At 46.5% G+C, this 25,577-nt stretch overlaps 1 protein-coding gene across 6 annotated transcripts in view; it reads right to left on the reverse strand.

Moving 5' to 3' along the window:
- ERBIN (erbb2 interacting protein) overlaps positions 1-25,577 on the reverse strand; it is a 252,164-nt gene that overhangs the window by 116,292 nt on the left and 110,295 nt on the right. The gene's annotated exons all lie outside the window — the stretch shown is intronic.

A 25,577-nucleotide genomic window follows, 5' to 3' on the forward strand; every position in this document is an offset into this window, starting at 1 on the left:
GACCTCGAAGAGTGCCCTGGATCCCCCTAGCTGGAGCCACGTCCACTAAGGCCAGGTGTGAGGCGACCGGAATGGGACTCCCTGCAGACTGAAGGAGCGTAAGCATTTCCAAGTGCCTGTTACTCTTTTATACATTGCCTGTGCTTACTGGTGTATTACTTTGCAGTAGCTGTGTAACCATCTGGCAGTATTAACCCTGTAATAGTAGTTACGTAGTGAGATTAATAAAAGCAACTATCCTAATGGACTCTGTCTTGAAGCAAATCCACAACCCTGTTGAGCCTTACCCCTGTGAGCTGACACCTTGCAGGGTTGGAGGAGACTTCACACTCTTCCCCGAGCCTCAAAGCCCCGATCAGCCTGGGGTGAGGGAAGCATGAACTCTCACTCCCTGCCCTCCCACGCACAGCATTTAGAGTTAACCATTAGAGTTGACTAAGTGCCAAACACTCCCCAATCCCTGATTAGTCTGGGGGCAGGGGAGCAGCAGGATCTCCATGGGCCAGATCAACACACCTGGTGGGCCGCATTGAGCCCACAGAGGCCCTTTCGCCCACCCCTGTACAAGGCAGAGGGCAGGAGAAGCCTGGCAGTGGGGGAATGGGCAATTGCCCAGCTGCATACCTTATACCAGGGGTGAGCAATAATTTTTGCTAGGGGGCCACTTCATGAATTTTGGTATGTGATCACAGACCAGGGTTTAAAGAGGGAGAGAGAGAAACACCATATGGGAGACACTGTTTGCGACACACATTGAAGGTGCGTGTAGCACAGAGACAGTAGAGTGTGTGTGGCAATGCGTGTGTGGGGCACAGAGACAGTGCAGCATAGACTGGGTGTGTGTGTGTCAGGGTATGTCTACACTAGAAAGTTAGTTCGAACTAACGGACGTTAGTTCGAACTAACTTTCCTATGCGCTACACTAGCGCTCCGCTAGTTCGAATTTGAATCAAACTAGCGGAGCGCTTAGTTCGAACTAGGTAAACCTCATTTTACGAGGACTAACGCCTAGTTCGAACTAGCTAGTTCGAACTAAGGGCTGTGTAGCCCTTTAGTTCGAACTAGTGGGAGGCTAGCCCTCCCCAGGTTTCCCTGGTGGCCACTCTGGCCAACACCAGGGAAACTCTATGCCCCCCTCCCGGCCCCGGACCCCTTAAAGGGGCACGGGCTGGCTACGGTGCCCGTGCCAGGTGCAAGCCTGCCAGCACCCAGCTAGCAGACCCTGCACCTGGCACGGCACAGAGCCACCCACCCGATGCCCCCCAGCCCACCCCCTCTTGCCGGGACCAGGCTGGCGGCTCCCAGGAGCTTGCCCTGGACCGCAAGAGGCGGGCACCTTCCTGGGCTAGTGCGGACATCGTGGACCTCGTCCACGATCTCCGCACTAGGCACAGGAAAGTGGCCGTCTAGGGCAGGAGAGCTGCCAGCCTGGCCACCCAGGACCAGGTGTGCATGAAAATCAAGGGGGTCCACTGAGACCCCCGACACTGAGCCCTGAGCTTACAATGGCCGTACTGGGTCAGACCAAAGGTCCATCTAGCCCAGTAGCCTGTCTGCCAACAGCGGCCAACCCTAGGGACCCTGGAGGGGATGGACCGAAGACAATGACCAAGCCATTTGTCTCGTGCCATCCCTCTCCAGCCTTCCACAAACTTTGGGCAGGGATACCACTCCTACCCTCTGGCTAATAGGACTCCATGGACCCAACCTCCATCACTTTATCTCACTTCCCTTTCAACTCTGTTCTAGTTCTAGCCTTCACAGCCTCCTGCAGCAAGGAGTTCCACAGGTTAACTATTTGCTTTGTCAAGAACAACAACTTTCTCTTACTAGTTTCAAGCCTGCTACCCATTCCTTTCCTTTGGTGTCCTCTAGTCCTTCTTTATGGGAACTCAGGAAGAACTTTTCTGAATGCACCCTCTCCACCCAACCCCTGCTTTTAGAGACCTCTATCCTGTCCCCCCTCCGTCTCCTCTTTTCTAAGCTGAACAGTCCCAGTCTCTGTAGCCTCTCTTCATCTGGGACCTGTTCCCAACCCCTGATCATGTTAGTTGCCCTCCCCTCTCCCAGCCTTTCTCTTCCCCTCTCCCACCTCCTTTTCCCAGTCTCCCCCAGTTTTGTTCAATAAAGACAGAGTCAATGTTGGAAGAAACGTTATCTTTATTTTGTACATCAATAAGAAGGGGGGCTAGGGAAGGGCAAGTGGAAGGAGGTGAGGGAGGAATGGGGTACGAGCCCCCGATGGGGAGGACTGGGCTGGCTCTGCGGGCTTCTGGGGGTGGAAGCTCTCCTGCAGCCCCCCAATTACTCCCTCTCCCCAGATGGCAGCCTGCGGCAAGTGCAGCCGGGCTGATGGCCGAGTGGTGTGATGTGCCCAGTGTGGGCACTCAGGGCACTCCAAGCCAGAACTTCTTTGCAAGCGGGGCACCCCTTAGAACTGTGTGTCCGGGGTGGGGGTCGGGACCCTTTAAGCGCAGCCCTCGGCTAGCCTGAGACAGCATCTCCATGCTCTAAGTCCTCCTTTTATGCCCTGCCGGCACTGCTTCCGGCCATCATTAAGCCCTGTTCAGAGTCCACTCAATGTGGACTTACTAGTTCGAACTAGCAAAACGCTAGTTCGAACTAGTTTTTAGTTCTAGATGCGTTAGTTCGAACTAGCTTAGTTCGAATTAACTAATTCGAACTAAGTTAGTTCGAACTAGCGCTGTAGTGTAGACGTACCCTCAGTGACACAGGGTATGTCTACACTACAGCACTAATTCGAACTAACTTAGTTCGAATTAGTTAATTCGAACTAAGCAAATTCGAACTAGTGCATCTAGACTTAAAAATTAGTTTGAATTAGCGTTTTGCTAATTCGAACTAGCATGTCCACACTGAGTGGACCCTGAACTGAGGTTAAGGATGGACAGAAGCAGTGCACGCTAGGCATCAGATTAGGACTTAGAGCGTGGAGCTGCTGCCTCAGGCTAGCCGAGGGCTGTGCTTAAAGGGACCCGACCCCCACCCCGGACAGACAGTTCTCAGGGGTTCCCCGCTTGCAAAGCAGTCCTGGCTTGGAGTGCCCTGAGTGCCCACACTCAACACATCACAGCACTCGGCCATCAGCCTGGCTGCACTAGCCGCAGGCTACCATCCGGAGGGGGGGGTCAATCAAGGGGCTTCAGGAGAGCTTCCACCCCGAGGAGCCCACAGAGCCACCCCAGTCCTCCCCATTGGGGACTCGTACCCCAGTCCTCCCTCACCTCCTTCCACTTACCCCTCCCTAGCCCCCCTTCCTGATGTACAAAATAAAGGACACGTGTGTTCAAAAATAGAAACTCTCTTTATTGAACAAAACTCAGGGAAACTGGGAAAAGGAGGTGGAAGAAGGGGAAGAGAGAAGGTGGGAGAGGGGAGGGCAACTAAAATGATCAGTGGTTGGGAATAGGTCCCATATGAAGAAAGCCTAAAGAGACTGGGACTTCTCAGCTTAGAAAAGAGGACACTGAGGGGGGATATGATAGAGGTCTATAAAAGCATGAGTGGTGTGAAGAGGGTGCATAAAGAAAATTTCTTCATTAGTTCCCATAATAGAAGGACTAGAGGACACCAAATGAAATGAATGGGTAGCAGGCTTCAAACTAATAACAGAAAGTTCTTCTTCACAAAGCAAATAGTCAACCTGTGGAACTCCTTGCTGCAGGAGGCTGTGAAGGCTAGAACTAGAACAGAGTTTAAAGAGAAGTTAGATCAATTCATGGAGGTTGGGTCCATGGAGTGCTATTAGCCGGGGGGTAGAAATGGTGTCCCTGGCCTCTGTTTATGGAAGGCTGGAGATGGATGGCACGAGACAAATGGCTTGGTCATTGTTTTGGTCCATCCCCTCCAGGGTCCCTAGTGTTGGCCACTGTCGGCAGACAGGCTACTGGGCTAGATGGACCTTTGGTCTGACCCAGTACGGACATTCTAAGCTCAGGGCTCAGGGTCGGGGGTCTCAGTGGACCACCTTGAATTTCATGCAAACCTGCTCCCGGGTGGCCAGGCTGGCAGCTATCCTGCCCTAGACGGCCACTTTCCGGTGCCTAGTGCGGAGGTCATGGATGAGGTCCACGATCTCCGCACTAGACCAGGCGGACGCCCGCCTCTTGCGGACCCGGGCAGGCTCCCAGGAGCCGCCAGCCTGGTCCCGGGAAGAGGCGGAGGGCTGGGTGGCAGCGGGTGGCTGCCTCGACATGTGCCAGGTGCAGGGTCTGCTGGCTGGGTGCTGGCAGGGTTGCACCTGGCACGGGCACCGTAGCCACCCCGTGCCCCTTTAAGGGCTCCAGGGCCGGGAGGGGGGCAGACGAGTTTCCTTGGTGGTGCCCAGAGTGGCCACCAGGGAAAGCTGGGGAGGGCTAGCCTCCCACTAGTTCGAATTAAGTGGCTACACAGCCCTTAATTCGAACTAGCTAATTCGAACTAGGCGTTAGTCCTCATAAAATGAGGTTTACCTAGTTCGAATTAAGCGCTCCGCTAGTTTGAATTAAGTTCGAACTAGCGGAGCACTAGTGTAGCGCCTATCAAAGTTAATTCGAACTAACATCCGTTAGTTCGAATTAACTTTGTAGTATAGACATACCCACAGAGTGTGTGTGCTGGCTGCTGCTTTGTAAGATTCTGACAGAAGCCATATGCTGTCTCTAAGACAGGGAAAGCTGTACTGCTCTATTGTCTTTCCCCTCCCGTTCTGCAGAAATGGGATTTGGGTACACTAACCATACATCCCGGATATTTTGGGAGAGTCCCGAATTTAAATACTTTGTCCTGGTATCCCCATCAAGTAATTAAATGTCCCGGAAAGCACCACCAGACCTGGCTTGAGGGGAAGAAGCAAGCTAGAAATGTCTCCGTGCACTGCCATTTCCCTTCTCCCGGCTGAGACAGCCTCACAGGGACGCACCCTAGTGCAACAGCAATGGCCTTGCCCTACCGCTGAGTATGTAGATGGCTCCCTTGCCACTTTGCCAGTGGGCAGACAGGCTGGCTTCCAGCGGTGTGAGGTTTCCGGAGCTGACTGGAAGCTGGAATCGGAAGTATTCCCCAAGTGTGGTGTGAGCCGCCACATGGCAAGCCCCTGCCATCCCTTCACCCACTGCAGTTACCCTACCACTGCGCACCACACAGCCTCTTCCCTCCCCCCATTGAACTGTCTCTGGCACGCAGAGCTTCTGGTCCCACTGCAGACGCCTCCTCTCTCCCCCTGCGCGACTGCCTCCGGCACGTGAAACCCTCAGTCCAGCCGTGCCACAACCGCCACCTCCTCCATCTCCAGGTGGCCGCTTGTTCTTTGTTACAGAGGCCACTGCTGGGGGGCGGGGAGGAATGACGGGTGGGTCTGAGGCAAAACCAGGCATAGCCGCTCCCAGACCTTGGTGCCTTTGGGCACTTTGGGCAGCTACTTCAGCCCCAGCAGGGGCTGCATAGAGCCCAGCTGGGGCACTGTGGGGGGCGTGCTCGGGCTCAGTAGGTGCACTCCATGTGCTGCCGCTCTTTCTCCCCTCATCCCTCCTCCCCACATCACTGGGGGAAGGGCAGCGCATGGAGCTGCTTGCTCTGCCCATCTCTGTAAGTCGGTCTAGCAGGGTTGGGGCTTTTTTCACCTCCCCATCTCACTTCCCACACCTCCGAGCGGGAAGCCAAAGCTGATGCTGTAGCCTCATGGCTGTGTGGGCTCCCCACTGTGTGTGGGGGGCTGTGAAGGCTCCCCTCCCCCCCCACTGGGGGAACAGCAGCACACTGTCCAGAAGCTTCTCTCACTGCAAGGGGGTACAAAGCCAGGTAAGCATCCCCACTCATGCCCAGATCTCTGCACTTCAATCCCCCTCACTCACTCCTCTCCCCCTGCCAAAACCCTGCAGCCCTCGCTTGCACCAACACCCTCCCTTATTCCTCACTCTCTCTCCTGCCCAGACACCTACCCCCACCCTGCTCCTGCATCCACCATTCTCCTGCACCCTCTCTCCTGGCCATACACTGCACCATCCCTTGCAGTTGGTGGACACATCAATGAGGGGTAGGGGGTTTTGAAGAGGTTTTTTTGCTTCTCACTTATGTGGTCCCCAACTGATTTTCCTGTAGGTCAGTGGCCCCCAACCGAAAAAAGGTTCTCCACCCCTGCCATAAACAAAGAAAACGTTGCAACCTTTTGTGTTGGACATAAATTAATATTTTACTTTATTTAAAATTAAGTTTGATAATCTAACATGAGAAAGTTAAAACGCTTAATCTGTTTAATACTTTAAATTAAACAGTTCTCCCTAACTGCTTCACTAGCAAAATGACTTGGGTGTAATTATGTATTTAGTGGTAAGTTTCCATTAGCACCTGGTAGTCCACAGAAAGGTTTACATTAAGCCAAATAGTTCACGGACCAAAAAGTTTGAAAACCACTGAAATAGAGGCACCCCCGGCCTCTATCCCTGAGAGACCACGCTAGGCTCCCTGCTGCTCCACATTAGCCCACAGAGAGATTGGGTCTGTTACCACCTCAGCGAAATCACTGTGTCATTCTGGTGTGGATGATGGACAGACTCTTTGAGAGTCTTCATCATGCAAGCAGTTGGTAATTTAAACAGCATGTTAAGATGTCACATGAAAACATTCGCACATCCACAGAGAGGTGGGATGTATCGTCTCTCTATAGAGAGCATTGTCATGACTTGTGTGTCTTGTGCATTTCTGAGTTATTCTGACACACAAAGTGAAATCTGTGCTGAGAAAGCACTGCTGTCAGAAGAAATCAATTCAAAATCTCTCTAATTTTATTCAAAGTTCACCTCTGTCAGGCAATGGGTCTTTTACTGATTGGTCCCTTATATTTTTGAAGGGTGACTAAATGTTAACTGGATCTTCTTGGGTAATGTAAACAAACTGCTTTGGGCCTAATCCTAGCATAAAGTTTAAACTGGATCAGGCCCTTTGTAAGCAAGCTGGGAAGTGGTCACATTTGGCAATGATATTAGGTATTTGCAGAGAATCATAGAATACTAGAACTGGAAGGGACCTTGGGAGATAAGATAGGCATTGCCATCACATGAGTGACATATACATATCTCAGTAGCTTTTCATATAAAATAGCTCGGCCCCATTGATCTCCTTGGGAAATGTGTCTTTCAACCAGTGGTGGTAAGGGCTCATACATTGTCTTCTCCACCCTGTAACTGTTATGATTAGTTCAGTACAGGCAGTCCCCGGGTTACATGGATCCGACTTACATCAGATCCCTACTTACAAACGGGGTGAGGCAACCCCGCACTAGCTGCTTCCCCCCAGCAGACCAGGGAGATGCGAAGCTAGCGCCCCCCGCCAGCAGACCAGGGAGACGCGGAGCGGCTTTTCTCAGCAGACACCTCATCTTGAGAATCAAGGACTGAGGGAAGTGAGGTGTGGGAGAATAAAACTGAGCTCTGGAGAAATGTTTGGCTAGAGTTTCCCCTACAATATGTACCAGTTCCGACTTACATACAAATTCAACTTAAGAACAAACCTACAGTCCCTATCTTGTACATAACCCGGGGACTGCCTGTAATGTCATTATGGCATGTAGAAACGGAGGACACTTGATAATTTTGCAGTAACTTCAAAAAATGCAGTTACTATACATCTCATTAGGGATGTAAATTCCCACTAATCAGTTAACCAGTAAATGTTAGGTCACATTGTGGCTGGTGCCAGCTCCCAGGCCCTGTGGAGTAGCCTCTGTTCACAGCAGGCGGGACTCCCCCCAGAGAGAGGCTGCTCTGGACAAGAGCAACACCTGTCTCCAGCAGGCCCTCTGCAGGGCTGGAGCAGCATCCTGCCTGCAGCTGGTAGGGAGCTGCTTCAGCCCCCTCTGATTGCCAGTTAATTGGAACCAGTAAGCATCATCCATTAAGAGGACTAAGGACGTTGTCCCATGAAACTGTGGGATAGTTCTGGATGACTCCCAGGCCCTGAGTCAAATGGGGCTGCATGTACACTGCAAAGTAATAAGACTCGGATCCTGGATCTCAGCTTAAATCAAGTTGGGACCCATGGCCCTGCAGTGTCATGTGATCCGAGGAATGGGTTAATGCAATTGTAGTATAGTTGCATGGAAGGGTAAGGCTCCTATGGGACCCACACCCATCCCTATTGGTAGAGGATGGTGGGAGGAGTTCTTAGAGGGGTCACATGACACCCTTTACTTCTGGTCATGTGTCCAGCTTGACCCCAAAAGTATTAGTCCCAGGGGCAGGACCTCCTGTGGCAGGGCCTAAGGGGTCATGGGCATGGCTAACAGGGTCAGGGGTTGTGGCTAATGTGTCCCCATTTTTGGTTCAGGAAATATGGTTACCATAAGTATGGGAAGGGAAGCGTGTGTGTATTTATGTGTGAACGCGGGCATTGAAATCTTACAAGCAGTGCACTGCTTCTTGAGACAGGCACTCCTCTCCCTGACCTCTTCTCTCCAGAGACTGGGTTCAGGGGCAGGAGGAAACCCTGATTTCAGCTCCCTCCTCTCCTCTGCACAGCTAGCAGGAGGTTCCTGGGACAGCTCAGCTGCGGGACCGAGCAAGGTTGAAGGAGGGCAGGGACAGCTGAACACGAGCAGCTAGCTGTAAGTATGCACACTCTGCTAATCAGCTGGGTGGGTTGCAAAGAAATGCTTTTAGGATGGGACATAGCCCCCGGACCTGATTTTGCCCCACCCCCCCCAACAGAAAATATAGGAGAGCTGACTGGGCTGCCAGCCCACACTGCTTCCAACCCCCCACAAGGGACAGGCTGCTTTGCCAGAAAACAGCCAGCCATTTGGAGCTGAGAGATTTGCCTGAGAGACTGGGGCAACGCAAGCCTGTTCCCCCATACAAAGTTGAGTGCCACTTGGAGGGAGCAGCCTGTATTTTCAAGCAGGCTGGGACTGGAGCAAGCAGGAAGTTCAGCCTCCCTTGGAGGTGCTGCAGCCTGCTGGCCAGGAGACACTTAGGTAAACTCTTCCCACCCAGGACCTTCCTCTGGCACCCCAATCCCTCCTCCACCCCAACTCCCACCCCCAGATCACCATCCAAACCCTCTGCACCCCCTGCCCCAGGTGACAACTCCCTCCCAGACCCTATACCCCTCCTCCAGGCCAGAATCCTTTCCTGTACCCACACTCCCTCCCTGATCCTACACCCCCAATCACCTGACCCGGGTCACAACCCTCCTTCACCCAAACACCCTCTCAGACCCCACACTTCCTCCTACACTCCAGTCTCTTACCCAGTGCATCCTTCTACACCCAACCTCCAACCTAGAGCCCGCACCTCCTCCACAGAAAAGCGCAGCTGACCACTTACCAAAATCTTGGGTAACCCCCCCCCCCCACACACACACACACACACACCTCCCCAACAAAAATTATTGCCCACCTCTGAGCTAGCAGCTGCAGGGACATGATGGCTGCTTCCAAGAGCTGCACAGAGGGAACCTGCCTCAGTCCCGCTGTGCCACTGACCAGAAACCATCTGAAATGCAGCCAAGCTGGTGCCTAGGCCTACATTCCCCTTCTGCATCCAACCCCACTGCCTCTAGCTGAAACCCCATCTTGTACCTCAAACCCCTTCATTGCCAGCCTCACTCCAAAGCCCACACCACAACTCCTACCCTAGCCCTGAGTCCACTCCCACACTCCGAAACCCTGGGCCCCAGCCCAGAGCCCCCCTCCTAAACCAGTCATTTCTGATCCTACCCTGGAGCCCACACTTCAAGTTGGAGTCCTCATCCTCTCCCACACCCCAACCACCTCTTCCAGCCCAGTGAAAATGAGTAAAGGTGGGGGAGAGCAAGCAACAGGAGGAAAGGGGTTGGTGGGAGGCGGGCCTCAGGGAGGGGGCTGAACCTCAAGGAGTGAGCAGGGGAGGCTGCTCATTGACCCCGAGGGGGAAGAACCCCTCTCCAAACCTGGGTGGGCTGAGCCATGTCCTGCCCCTTTAACTCCCCAGAAGCCAAAGGGCAGGGAAGGGCAGGTAGGATTAAGGCCTTAGCCACCGGAGGAAGCAGAGGCCTGCCCTGAGCTCCCAAGCCAGGAGGGCTCTGAGGACCTGGCAGAGGCTGAGGACTGGCCCGGACCAGTGGGCCCTTGCTCCAAAGAAAATACCTTCTTTACCCTGCCCCATGTTGCAGACTACCACTACCAAGACCCCGAGCACCAGCAGGCAGCGTGGAGCCAGGTAAGATGCCGAGGGGGAGTGAGGAAGTGGCCCAAGGGAAGCCGATGACCATTAATAAAGATGTTGAACATAACTGGCCCTAGAATCGATCCTTGGGGCACTCCGCTAGAAACCGACCACCAACCTGACATCGAGCCATTAATCACAACCCGTCGGGCACGATAGTCTAGCCAGCTTTCTATCCATCTTACAGTCCACTTTCCCAATCCATGCTTCCTTAACTTGCTGGCAAGAATATTGTGAGAGACCGTATCAAAAGCTTTGCTAAAGTCAAGGTATATCACATCCACTGACTTTCCCATGTCCACAGACACAGTTACCTCATCATAGAAGCTCATCAGATTGGTCAGGCATGACTTGCCCTTAGTGAATCCATGTTGACTATTTCTGATCACTTTCCCCTCTTCCAAGTGCATCAAAATGGATTCCTTGAGGATCCCCGCCATGATTTTTCTGGGGACTGAGGTAAGGCTGACTGGTTTGTAGTTTCCTGGATTCCCTTTCTTCCCTTTTTTAAAGATGGGCACTACATTTGCCTTTTTTTCAATCATCCGGGATCTCTCCCGATCTCCATGAGTTTTCAAAAGATAATGGCCAAAGGCTCTGCAATGACATTTGCCAACTCCCTCGGTATCCTCGGATGCATTACATCTCGACCCATGGATTTGTGTATGTGTAGCTTTTCTAAATAGTTCCTAACTTGTTCTTTCTCCACCAAAGGCTGCCCACCTCCTTCCCATACTGCGTTGCCTAGGGCATTAGTCCGGAAGCTGACCTTGTTTGTGAAGACAGAGTCAAAGAAAGCATTGAGTACTTTAGCTTTCCCCACATCATCTGTCACTAGGTTACCTCCTTCATCCAGTTAGGGCCCCATGCCCTCCCTGGTCATCTTATTATTGCTAACATGTCTGTAGAAACCTTTCTTATTATCCTTCACATCCCTTGCTAGCTGCAATTCCAACTGCGCTTTCACTTTCCTGATAGCTCCCCTGCATTCTTGAGCAATATTTATACTCCTCTCTAGTCATCTGTCCAAGTTTCCACTTCTTATAAGCTTCCTTTTTGTGTTTAAACTCACCAAGGATTTCCCCAGTAAGCCAATCTGGTCACCTACTATATTTGTTTTTTTTTTTTTACTGTGCATCGGGATGGTTTCTTCCTGTGCCTTTAATAAGGCTTCTTTAAAATACTGCCAGCTCTCCTGGACTCCTTTCCCCTTCTTGTTAGCATCCCAGGGAATCTTGCCCATCAGTTCTCTGAGGGAGTCAAAGTCTACTTTTCTGAAGTCCAGGGTGTGTATTTTGCTATTCTCCTTTCTCCCTTTTATCAGGATCTTGAAATCTACCATCTCATGATCACTGCTTCCCAGGTTGCCACCCACCTCTACTTCCCCTACTAGTTCCTCCCTGTTTGTGAGCAGCAGGTCAAGCTGTGCATGGCCCCTGGTCGGATCCTTCAGCACTTGTACCAAGAAGTTATCCCCAACATTCTCCAAAAACTTCCTGTATTGTCTGTGTACTGCTGTATCGGTCTCCCAACACATGTCAAGGTGACTGAAGTCCCCAGTCCCCCATGAGAACCAAGCCCTGTGATGTGGAAGCTTCTCTCATTTGTCCACAGAAAGCCTCGTCTACCTCATCCGCCTGATCCAGTGGTCTGTAGAAGATACCAACTATAACATCACCCCCACAACATCGCCCCTGTTGCTTCCACCTCTAAACTTAACCCATCAACTCTCAACAGGCTTTTCTCCCTCTATACACTGGAGCTCCGGGCAATCATACTGCTCTCTTAAATACAGTGCAACTCATCCTCCTCTTCTCCCCGCCTGTTCTTCCTGATGAGGAACCGAAAAAAAAACTAAGCAAGAAATAATACATTTTGTTGAACCTAAAACATTTAAAAATGACACTATTTACAACTTCTTTCATTTGCTGAGAGGATACTAATTTAGATCTAGTCCCCACATAAAAGGTTTGATATCTCTCTTATCCAGAGCCCTGTCCTGCAAGATGCTAATTTCATTCAAACTAGACAGGTAAAAACCACCCAGAATAGTTAGCATGTTAAATGATTTGTTTAATCAGTTAATCATCCGCTGTGGGCAGCTAGTCCTGCACTTGGAAATAGTGGCTGCTCCAGCCTTGCTATGCTATGACTGCAGGGGCTTCTCTGGTTGACCTGTTAGCCAGTAAACATGCAGGTAAGGCATATGCTTACCAGTTAAACTTTTACATCCCTAATTCAAACTTGTCTTTTCCTAAAACTGAAGGAATTCAGAAGATACTCCACCCCATACTAGATGTGGCCTATAATGGTGATTAACATTCTCCACAATTGTACGTATTATAGAAATTCAGATCCAAGTGTGATCAAGGTACAAAACTTTACTACAATATTACATCTTCTGCTATGCCAGTTATGTTGCCTGTTCAAGCTCACAGCAGAGTCCAGTACCCCTCAGAATAAACAGCAAAACCCATCTGGAAAGTGTCAGTCTTAGTCAGCAACACTCAACCTTGGTATATGTTCTACATGCCATAAAAAGCAGTAGAGGAAAAGACCTATAGGAACATCATTACAAAGTCTGATATTCAATACAGAAATCTGATACGAAGAAGAAAACTAAAAGTATGACATTGTGATGATGATGTATTTCTACTATCAGCAGTTCTTGTCACCTCTCTAATGCCACATTTCCATTAACTTCCTGAAATGCAATAATTAGTATTCTTAAGAGAAAATGCTCTACACAGCACTCATGAAAAATAAAGATGGCAGCTACAGAGCTAATGCCATGAACCTTATAAAAGGTTTAGAATACCTGATCATAAAGAATGGTTTTAAAAAACTGAGCATGTTCAGTTTTGAGAAAAGACAATGAAGGAGTTTTGGAGCTGAGGGGGGAGGGGGTTAGAGGAGGCAGGGATCTGATAATAGTCTTCAAATACCTTAAAAGCAGTTATAAAATGATTTGTTGTTCTCCATGTCCATTAAAGATAGGACCTGTACTCAGCTTAATCTGCAGATTTAGGTTAGATATTAGGAAAAGCTTTCTAACTACAGTAGAGTCCCTATCATCCGACCTAAACGGGACCGACACATGGTCGGATTACCGAATATGTCAGATGATACAGACTCTACTGTAGCGAGCAAGGGAACAGCTGATGCCGCTTCTGCCGGGACGCTTCCAGGCAAAAGAGGCAGCAGCTGCTCCAAGAGAGCAAGGGAACAGCTGATGCCGCCCCTGTGGGGGATGTCCCGGGCAGGAGCAGCATCAGCTGTTCCGTTGCTCTCTAGGAGAAGCTGCTGCCGCTCCTGCCAGGGCCGCTTCGTCCCCAGCAGGAGCGGCAGCAGTTGCTCCTAGAGAGCGACGGGGCAGCAAGCGGGGCTGTTCTCTCGGCCCGCGCTGTATCTGACCCTGCAGCTTCCGGGGACAAAGTCACCGGGAGCTGAAGGGTCGGATAAAGTGGAGTGTCGGATTACAGACTCCACTGTATATGGATAATTAAGCTCTAGAATAGGCTCATAAGGGAGACTGTGGAATCCCTATAACTGTAAGTTAAGAACAGGCTAGATAAACATACACAAGAGATAAATAAGTAGCACTTGATTCCAAACAGCACAGGGCTAAATTAGATGACCGTTGAAGTATTACAAATCTATGATTCTATGTCTAAATGCCACAATACATATTTGCCTGTATACTCAGAAAATAACTGATCAGTTCAAAAATTACATCTGAGGATCCATGGATATGGAACCCAGCTGTGCTGGCTGCTATGTCCATATGACCACCCAACAGCTCTGGTGAAGAGGAAATATCAGTCTATAAGACTGATGAGTTCCAATACAACTGGCTGTCCTGTCAGTGCCTACTCTTTTTCTGAACAGCCCAGAAACAGTGTTCGAGGCCTAAGAGGCAAGGACGAGGAACTACAGCTTGCTGCTGCAACAGACCCATCTGTGTGCTTCTGATACCTTGCCTGGTCCTAGTTCCCAGCCTCAACCTTGCTCCATATACCTTTCCTCATTCCTGGGCCTAGTCCCATTAGCCATGCCTCTGGAGGTAAAACTCGGGGTGAGATGGTCACATGACCAGAAGTAAAAGGTGTCATATGACCCCTCTCTAAGGACTTTTCTCACCATTCTCCTACCAACAGGGATTAGTTTGGCCCCCACCAAACTCCCCTCATGCAACTCTCCTGCAATTGCATTAACCCGACGTATGTGACATTAACTCAAAGCCGGGGGGGGGGGGGGGGGGGACAGAGAGGTCCCTCTAAGAGTTTCCTCCCATGAGCAGAATGAATTTTGTGTTGTGCACCAGTATTGAGTTCATGGGGCTTGTTTGGATGTGCCACTGTGGCACCCAAGTTATTAATAAATATCTCAAAAAACCTCTACCTTTTCCCTCTGCTGTCATGTCTCCTCCCCTTGCTCCATCAGCTCCCCTGGTGCCTGCTGCCCCCCAACCCCTCACTCTCCTCTGCTGTCCTGACTTCTGCCCTTCTGACTGCCCTCAGCCTTCCTGAAACCTGCCCCCCTCCACCAGCCCTTCTCTCCTCCCTGTGCCCACTCCTCCAGTAGCTCAACTCTGATCATGTGAGCTACCCTCCTCATCCCCTCTCCTAACACCTCCCTCTACACACCTACCCTGCCTCTCTCCTCTGGTGGTGGTCCCTCCCCTGCAGGTGTCTGCCCTTCTGCTTCACCCCCAGAATCCCCTGGCACCTGCAACTTTCCTTAGCCCTGCATCCTCCTGGTGCCTCCCCCTTCTCTCACTGCCCCTACCCCCATTGCCCTCTTTTCCTCTGATGCCTACCCCCTCACCACCCTCCCCTCAGCCCAAACCCCTTCCTCTCCCACCCCTTTCCCTTATTTTTCTCCCTTCCCCTCCCCCCACCTTCTGCCTTCCAGTTTGCGGGGCTGGAGTCTATGATCGGGCCCCAGAAGTCTGAATCCTGCACTAGTCTCTGATTTACCCCTCACACCACTGCCAACCCCACATCCCCTCTGTGGGAGTCTTCGTGCCGACTGTCTCATGGGACTTGTCCGGAAATGTCCTGGGCTCCCCCATTTTCCTCTCTTGGCAGAGGGTTTCTATGGGAGTGTCCGCCACTGAAAACAGCCTGGGGAGGTGGAGGTGGGGGAGAAACGGGCATGCTAGGAAGGTTCCTAGGGGTCTGGGTGGGCCAGAGGGCTGGAGAAAGGCAATGCTATGCTCTGCAGCCAGCGCCCAGTAGGGCTCTGTGGTCACTGACTCACAGCAAGGGGGGGGAACAAGACCAGGCTGCTTGTCCGAGCAACCCCCCCGGAGCCAGGAGATTCCACATCTCTGTTCTAAGGGGCTGAGTTCGGAAAAGAGGAATCCCTCCCCCCCACTCCCCACCGGCCAGTGCCTGCCCCACTTCTGATGCAGACTGAGTGAGACTGGACCCCAGCTCCTGGACCCACCGCAGCCCAGCGTGCCCCCCTCCCCCAACGCCTCTGGAGTGGGGAGGAACGATGGGGAGAAAGGGCCATGCAGAGCCAGAACTCCGGCAGCCGCTCCCAGGAGCAGCTTGCCGGGTTTCCCCCTCCTCCTCCGGCAGCCTTCAGCTGATGGCCCACAAGGAAATTCCCGGTATCCCACTGGGCCAGTCCGCCCCTGCACTCTACCTCAGCTGACTGACTGGGCTCTGACCCAGTGTGGCTCACTGACCCAGATTCCCAACTGATTCTATGGCATGATAATAGAATAAACTTCTACAAGGTTTAGTCCAGATTGTCATCAAGCCCCCTTCAATTCAGAACATAGCTTTGATCCAAGTCTTGTAGCCAAGATCCTGGCATTACAAGTTATATTAAAAATGACACATTATGTGCTTACAACACTAAGGGTAGGTCTAGACTACATGCTTCTTTCAAAAGAAGCTTTTTCGAAAGAATCTTTCAAAAAAGCTTATTTCAAAAGGTATCATCTAGACAGCCACAAGTTTTTTGAAAAAGCGATCCACTTTTTCGAAAGAGACTACCCAGGCAATCTGGATGCTCTCTTTCGAAAAAACCCTGTTTGTGGTCAAGAACGCCTTTTTTTGAAAGAGCTCTTTCGGAAAAAGGCGTTCTTCCTCATAAAATGAGGTTTACCACTGTCAAAAAATTTGATTTAATTTTGAAAGAATGCAGCAGCAGTTGAGACGCAGGTGAAGTTAAAAAAAAAAAAAAGAGGCCACGTTTTTGAAAAAAGCCTCTAGTCTAGACATAGCCTAAGAGACCTAAGGCTCAAGATTTTCTAGCTTCCAAAAAACTTGACAAAAATCCCACTGTGACAGGATAGGAAATTAGGTGCACATGAAGCACAGAAAAGTGTTAGCAGAGCAAATATTTTTCATTTATACACTACATGTTGTTCCAATGTCTACTCAGTACATTTTCCTCAGTACATTTCCTAGTGGTCCAGCTACTCAAAATTTCAAAAGTCTACCTTTGATGAAGTGACAGATTTCTGCTGAGCAAATCCAGTCACAGATAAAGCATTACAAGTCTGCAAGGGTGTGCTAATGTAATGTCAACAGATGGAATCAAACCTGGGGCCTCTGAAGTTTAGTTCATGAGCCCCTACAGAGCTTGAGCTAAAAGCCAACTGCTTTTCAGCTACCGCTGTAGAGCAGATTAATTCTCTCTCTCTGTAAACTATTTAAGTGCCACTACATAAGACAAAATACAGGACTATGTAGCACTTTAAAGACTAACAAGATGGTTTATTAGATGATGAGCTTTCGTGGGCCAGACCCACTTCCTCAGATCAAATAGTGGAAGAAACTATCCTTTGGTATATATGGTTGTGACTATTTTCTTCCACTATTTGATCTGAGGAAGTGGGTCTGGCCCACGAAAGCTCATCATCTAATAAACCATCTTGTTAGTCTTTAAAGTGCTACAAAGTCCTGTATTTTGTTTCAGCTACACCAGACTAACACGGCTACATTTCTATCACTATACTACATAGGACAGCACACCATGTCCGGCAGGTATGTAATCAAGTAAGGATATCAAGCGCCTTTCTAGTTCAATACTATAAAAAACAAAGTCATGGTCACCTTCTCTTTGACTGCAAAATCATCCACTAGCAAGTATATTCTAATACATGTTTAGCGTGACAATCTGACTTAGGCCTATACAACACAAGAAAATTCAAGCTTTTTTGTTGTTGTTGGGGGTAGAGGGGAAAACAACCTTTACACTGTTTTGCTTAAAGGAAGTCTGAGTCCACTCAGTTGCCAAAAAGTGACTTTTTACAAAGCTAAAACAGTAAAGTTCCAGGAACCGAAGAAAAACAATAGCGACTGATTGTGCACGAAGCATGCAAAAGCCTTAGGGGGGAATACAATCAGTTGCATCTATTAACTGGCACCCAAATTTAAGAGGAGATGTTTTCAGCACTTTTAGTTAATCTACTACTAATTCCATGTATTTGTATTATAAGGACACCTCTACCTGAAGTTGTTGATACAACGTATTATAGAACTGCCAGCAAAAGATTGTCTGAAAAATCTAAAAGTCAGCTGGATCTCCCCACACCTCTGAGTGAATCGTGTTATTGGAATATTGCTCTGAACATTTCCAGTGAGTTGTCATGGAGTTGAGCAACTTAAAGATCCAAGTAAACAGGAAAGAAGGTGTGTCTTTTCATGTCCTGAAGCTAGCTGAAGAAGATCAAGACTTTATAGGCCATGTCAGACTGCCTAGCCAGGAGCCCAAGAAAACCCACTGACACAAGATACCAACCAGATGACATCATCTGATCCCTGAATTGCAATGCTAGCCCTGAAGATAAGACCATGCAAGCTGAAGAGACTGAAGTAGCACTTTTTTTTTTACTTTAGTGAAAACATCCATAGTATTTTTATTTTTTTCACTCAAACTATTAAAAGTGTGAATGTGTGTGTGAATATCAAAGAAATAGCATGTGTATATTTAGCTTTTAAGTACATCCTATTTCAAAGCACTTTGTGATATTCTGGGCCTTAAGAATGTTGTGGAAATTATTGTATGCAATGTAGATGCAGTCTTGCAGATTATAGGATATTAGAGACAAGTTGGGACAGTAAAAGAAATTACCTCATACACTTTGACCATGAAGTACCACCCTGTATCACAGTGAATAAATTAGATGGGGAAGAGCCAGTGATTAAAGTCACCTGGTTACGTGCAGCTTTTGAAGGGACTCAGCACTGCTTACAAGGGAAGGAAGTAGATGGTATCTCCTTAAGTTTCCAATGACACCTGTTAATCAAGCCTTCTGCTGATTTCATGAATTTAATTTTGATTGTGTTAATTTAACAGTTATTGAACCCATTCCAAGTTGTCATCAACTGGCTGCTTTATTAACTCAATTTCAGTTGTAACTCCAATTCACTAATTGTATAGCTATTTTTAGATAGATAAAAAATGCGTACAGGTTGAACCTTTAAAAACTGGGACTCTGTGGTCTGACAACATCCACGGTATGGCAGGACCACAGATTTCTGGGCAAGAGAGCCACTATGGCTGGTAGTAGAGTACAGGACAGCTTGAGGCAAGGAGCCCTGCCAGGATGGTGGCACCAGGGCTGAGAGTCCAGTCAAGCAGGGATGTCAGCCCCAGTGGGTCCAGGTATCCGGCCAATGGCAGAAGTGGCAACAGTCCCAGATGGGCTGGGAATCTGGGACGGGTAGCAGCCCAAGCCAGTCAGGAGTCTGGCGCTGGGGTACCAGCATTTGAGCCGGGGCAGTAGCCATGCCAGGGAAGCAGTGTCAGGGCCAGGAGACTGGATGGAGACAACAACCTAGCTGGGGATTACAGCTCCAGTAGGACAATGGCCAGGAGCCCTGAGTGGGGCAGGTGGCAGCAGCTAGTGTGGGGGGCCAGTGGCTGGGGACAGAAGCTGGGGCCGGGAGTGGAGCTGGGCGGAGTAGGAGGGGAGGAATTGACCTCCCCAGGTCCGGAAAATTTCCTCATTCGGGACCAGTCAGGTCCTGAGGGTGCCAGTCCGGGGGCGCGGGGGGGGGGGGGGTCCAACTGTACTAGTTCTACTGAAAAGTTTAAGTGACAAAGTTTGTTTTTACTAATTTCACAACAAACAAAAATAACCCGTATAACTCATGTTTATTTCAAAAACAAAATGGGTCACAAAATTCCCACTGAGTTTGCTACCTATTAGGGTAGCATCTTGTCACAGACGTGCCATGGCAGGCACAGAGAAGAAACCATTTAGGAACTCCTTAGCTCCAACCCTAAATTAATGCCTTTATCCTTCACAAAAAATAATATACGATAGCAGGCTCCAAAATGCGCCCTACACACGAGTATATGATGTTTCTGAAAGTGAACTGAACAAGATTTAATTACACATAAGTGTATTCTGGATGGAGACACTGAATCGCTGAGTAATTAAATTGGCAATGACAAGGTATGTTACTCATAAGGTCCTTGCTCCATCAAGACGGCAGAGACAGAGGCAATCAGACTCAGGACATTCAGATCGCTTTCAGAACCTTTGATGTCTGCATGCAAAACCCAACTGGAATATATGTGAAGGCAGAAAGAGGTAAAGAGCATTTTTCTCCTGATTAGAGTAGGACATTTCAACGAAAAGTGAGATGTAAGGCATTAGAAGAAACCAAAAAGTAGTGATAACAAAACTGGAAGGGCTAAGAATAAAAGTAAAATATATGTGGGATTTGCAGAATGGAAGGAGCACTTGTTCGATTAGCAGTGGTAGAGATAGCTGGGTGAGGTCCCTAAAGAGAAATGGACCAGAACTGTCCAGGGGTGAGGGGAAAAAATGGCTTGGGGAAACCTAATATATGTAACTATGACAACATTTTGCTTATATGTTGTTTATATGTTACTGATAGTCTAGGCTCTTTAACTGCAAAATCCATATTTTATTTATCCCAATCAGCATAAGGCCTTTGTTGCAGTAGGTGCTGTACATATATTCAACTATTACCAAAATATAAAATATGGAATAAATATAAAGCCTCAATAACTATGCATTAGCTTAACTATTAATGCACCTTTTCTATTTGATGAGTGTAATGCCTAATGTATGAATGTAACTTCTCATTGTGCCTTGACAGTTAGGGATGTGTGTTGGCCCACTCCCTGATACTTCAATTATATTCTGTCTCAAGAAAACAATTCAACTTTACCAAAATGTTAAAAATGTTAAATACAGATGGTTCAATTAGAATAATCTGTGACAAAATTAATCATTGCCTGCTTCTCAGTGGGTGCAAGAATTACAGATAAAATTGAGATCCCAATTCACGAAGGCATTTAAGCACACATCTAGATTGCTTTGCTGAATCTTGACCTATATTAGGGTAGCATCTTGTCACAGAAGTGCCATGGCAAGCACAGGAATGAAAATATCACATCACTGTTGCCAGACACATGCACAACAGAAGGATGATCTGCATCATGAACCTGAATACAAACTTCACTGCATTTTATCTGTTGCACAGTAATTTCTCTATATGTTCTAATTACCTTATCCTTAAGGCAACTTGTATGCTAGCCCAGGCTTATTTTAGGCCACATCTACACTAACAGAGTGGCACGCAGCTGTAAGGTGTAGCTTGGTCACTATAAGATTGCTTGTGTGGTCCTTTATGATGACAGGAGAGAGCTCTCCTGTTGACATAGTACAGTGTTTCTCAAAGTGGTCCACGGATCCACTCTGAGAAACTTACTAACTGGCTGCTGTGGTTTGTTTATTTACTAGCTCTGCAGCCACAGAGCCTTGCAGCTCCCATTGGTTCCGGTTCGCTGTTTACAGCCAAGGGGAGCCTTGGGAAGCAGCGTGGGCCAGGCAGCTTCCGGCAGCATCCCTTGGCTGAAAACGGCGAACTGGAGCCAATGGGAGCTGCAAGGCTCCATGGCTGCGGACCAGTAAATACTCAAAACACAGAAGCCAATTAACAGGTTTCTCAGAGTGGATCTGCGGACCACTTTGAGAAACATAAATATAGTAAAACCATATAAAGAAGAGGTGGTAGTTACACTGGCAGGAGAGTATCTTCTGCTGACACACTGCTGTGGATGAAGGTACTTGTGCCAGAGAAATTTATGTTGTTTGGGGGAAAGAAGAAGGGATTCCCCACACATCTAATCAACAGAAGTTTTCCCAACAAACGCTGTAGTGTAGACATGGCTTAAGTGCCTGCATGTAAAAACACATGTGAGTTACATTTATGGAGAAAAGGAATTCATATACATTTTTCAAATTTGTAGAAGAACACTTGGTAAAGTTCCTGAAATTCACAAAATTTCAGTCATTGTTGGATTCACCCATTCCTATCTGAACTTACCCTGAGTTAGCAAAATCAATAAGATTGCCTCCCAGAATGTATGAGATGTTAATGATCCACCATTCAAACACTATCCTGGTAATAGTTTACTAGAGCACTTCAAGAGTCCCTCTCACACTCTCTCCCGTAACTGAATTTCATGCACTATTTGAAAGCTCTGAAATATCTTCTCACTTACCAATTTGTTTCATTTTCATTGTACATAGGACAAATCAGTATATATAAAGATTGTTCATGAATGTTGGACTACTGTCTTATTTTAAGAAAAAAGTATATTTTAGGTGTTTGTGTAGGGATAACATATTAATGTATTAAAAATGATTTCCCCAAGTGAAAGTGACTCCCCATAATTTGTTCCCCACAACTTAAAGTGTTTAGATTTATTATTATTATTATTATTATTATTTGTGTGTTAAGATTGTTAAATGTTTAGATTTATTATTATTGCCCCTCTAGAATATAATTTGTTAGGAATGTAATATTAGGTCATATAACTTAAAACTGTTAAAAATATAATACTATGTAGCCAGACACAGCTCCCCTCTGTGTCCCAATAAGGCTCAAACTTATTGTTACACGATTGACACCTATTCTCTTCAAAGCATTGTGAAGCAATTAACCCTAATCCCAAAGTGAAACATTGTAACTTTAACATTAACTAACTCAGCACTCAGAGAATGTTTTAAGAAATACCACCCAGAAACTTTTGTAACTACAACTCTTATCTATGTAAAGTTATTATTATACAAAATACTGTATGTGAAACATTAATTAGGGAATGTATGTAAGAGAGAGAGTGCTTGGATGATGAATGAATGGTTTTGAGAGGTGCCAGCCTGAGAATGCAGCAACAAAGGGCTGAAGAAGGCGTCAGGTGCCAGTGCAACCAAAAGGTGTCAAGTGGAGAAAACCAAGTACTGGAGGTCCACCCTATGAGATCACTGACGAGCACCTGGCAGCCACCCTGAAGACATCAGCATGATGCAGCAATTTCCATAGACTGACATAGGAAGAAATTCCTATAAGAACTGGACTAAAAGACTATGGAGTTAGAGTCCAAGGTTCTGCTGCCAGCCTACCAGGAGCTTCAGATGCGCATCTGATCAGGACTTCGCTCCCCACTACCATCACTTGTGTACAGAGTACCTGGCCAGTATTCTGTCACAAGCAACTTCCAGGCTGGTAACTATAACAAATACACAGAACTTGAATGAATGGATGAATGATTGAATGAGTGTTTTTTTATATATAAAGTGTATAAGGGTTAAGTAGTGATAGGAATAAGTAATTAAACAACGTTGTTTGCTTCTATCTTTTCTTTATTCTTTATTATTATCTTTACAATAAATGTGGCTTTTTGCCTTATCCCCCTCATAAGATCCTGCTTGCTTTTATTGGTACAACATTTGGGGCTTATGCTTATGTAAAGATATCTGAGCATAAATGTACATACGAGTAAATCAAATTTTGGCCATACAAGACTTAGGAGAAAATTAAAATAAAATTTTACATCAATCACCAATTTAAATTAGAAAATAGGAAATCTTGATTTAAATAATTAACTATAATAATATTTTTGGTTATACTAGGTTCAGTCTCACGGGCTGATATAACCATTAAAGCATGTTTACTATTTACAACTAAATGTAGCCAAGTGCCAGGAATAAGTTTTGAGGTTACAAGAGGGAGACAATAGAACTTACCCTGTTGCATTAACTGCAGCTAGGGAAAACAGGAGGGGAAGAAAAAGAATATCTCCCCTTTTCTTTACAGACCAATTTGAAAAACTTGGGGTGGCTTCAAATTTATCAAACATTCTGGAGGGAACTCTAGTATCCCTTATCTCATCAACCAGGATGAATAGGTTGACACAAACTCCTCCTCTAATTTTTAATCAAACTTCCCAGAAAAAGTCTATCTGAGGAGAAAATGTGGCTTGTAAATTTTTAGAAAGACTGGTGGGGATTTTCTGATTATAGATGGAAGAGATGATATTGTGGTCAGTGATTCAAAATTAGGTTTTATGATAGGAAGCTGACTTCAATCTTAACTATGAAGTACCTACTATTGCTCCCATAGCATTTAAAACGACAAAAAAAATTATTTCATAGTCTGAGACACCAAATTATACAGCTGCCTGAAATACTTTATACTCCTCAGTAACAAATATTCTTCGAGCACATCTTAGTACGCTTATGTAAAGGTTGCGTTATTTTGAATGGATGACTCTCTTCAGCTGGTGACTGACCAGTTGCCCTTTCTCTGTGAGCTAAGAAATTTGCTAGCACTAACTAAAATAAAGAAAACTTTTTGATTCATTTAAATATAATATAACAATGATAACTACTATACTGGAAACAGTTACTCCTTTCAGCAGTTCAGGCAAGCCAGAAAATGTCTCCTTTAATACATCATTCTTCTCATAATTGAAGTATTTAAGGATGGTCTTATTTAGCTAGCAATATTAATTCACTTGGACCAAAAACAGAGTAGTAACAAACAAGATACTATATTTCAATAAAAATGTAGTGTTCATTAAAACGTAATAATAAAATAGCTTAAATATAAAGCTGGTTACAATAGGCAATGAGGGGAATACCAATATTTCCACAACCATTTTTTTTTTTAAAAGAAGAGTGCTTTTGTAATTCTGTGGACTCATAGTTGGATGAATAGACACGTTGTCCAATAAAACAATAAATTTGATACAACTAGATTATGGAATTGTGCAGAAATTAAATGTACAGCTATCTTAAATGTATAGAATACTCTTTTACACCTTTGAATACCAAGATTCAGATTAAATTACGTGTCTGGAACCTGCAGTGGGGATTCAAAATTGTTTGGAAATTGTGCTCCTTAATAGAAACTGTAGACAATAGCTGGAATATGCTACTAAACAATATTAGGAGGTCTCACGATTTAAAACAGCTCTTTTCCTATACCACCTCTAAATTAAAAATAAAAATTATTTTCTTCATTCTCTGGAAAGGCAACAACAACTTTGCTCAGGCTTGGAATGTTTTTATTAATAGTTTTCAAACAGAAGCATTAATCCAGGCTGAGAAAACTTCACTGTGATTGTGGTAAATCCAACTTCCTGCCCTATTTAATTATTTTAATAGCTATGCACTGTACCAGAATGCTAATTAAGGCCAAGTATGTTAATCTGCAATAGGACTCCTATCATTAAAGTGAATTAATGAGGTAGTATTGCACTGTACTCTGCAGCAACCTTATGGCAGGTCTATACTGGTAGGAAAAAAAATCAATGCAAGATACACAACTCCAGCAACGAGAACTGAGTAGCTGGAGTCAATGTACCTTGCATCGATTTTCTGGGGTGACCCACAGTGGAAGACTGACAGAAGAAACTCTCCTGTTGACTTCCCTTACTCCTCCCAACTGTTTAAATATAAAGTTGGTCACAACAGACAATGAGAGGAAACCAATATTCAAATAAAAAAGGAGAGTTTCTTTTTCTTTCTCTCCTGTTTTCACTAGCTGCAGTTAATGCAGACTGCAGAGAGTTCCGGAGTTGAAGGGGAAGCCCTCAGCATTCAATTTAGCAAATGCCAGAAGATCAATCTTCGGAGCACCGATATTCCCAGAAGCCAAGACAAGCCATTAGTTGCTGATCTGGCACATCACTTTTTCTTATAAACAAGAAAGTCTGCTAACAATATGAAATGTTTACATTTGCACTTGTTAGAATGAAATTACCAATTTGAAAAAAAAGACCTTTTAAAATATTTTTTAAATAATAAAATCCAATCGAGAATATTCCAATTTTTGACTTGAATTTTACATTAATAATTAGGTGTATACATTTTCTAAGAGTATTAAGCAAAATAAACCATTTATATTTGGATACATCAAATGGAATCCACTGCTGAATGAATATACAGTAAACCAATAATGATAATTACAAGCTCCTGGTTATTCTCAGCTGTTACCAGCCACAGGATTTGGATCTCAGTATTTTATACTTCAAAGTTCAAACTTATTTTATTTTCGAAGGCATAAAGAAGAAACTAATAAATGC

This window comes from Pelodiscus sinensis, chromosome 6, assembly GCF_052426305.1.
Source record: "Pelodiscus sinensis isolate ZL-2025 chromosome 6, ASM5242630v1, whole genome shotgun sequence".
Classification (NCBI taxonomy): Eukaryota; Metazoa; Chordata; order Testudines; family Trionychidae; genus Pelodiscus; species Pelodiscus sinensis.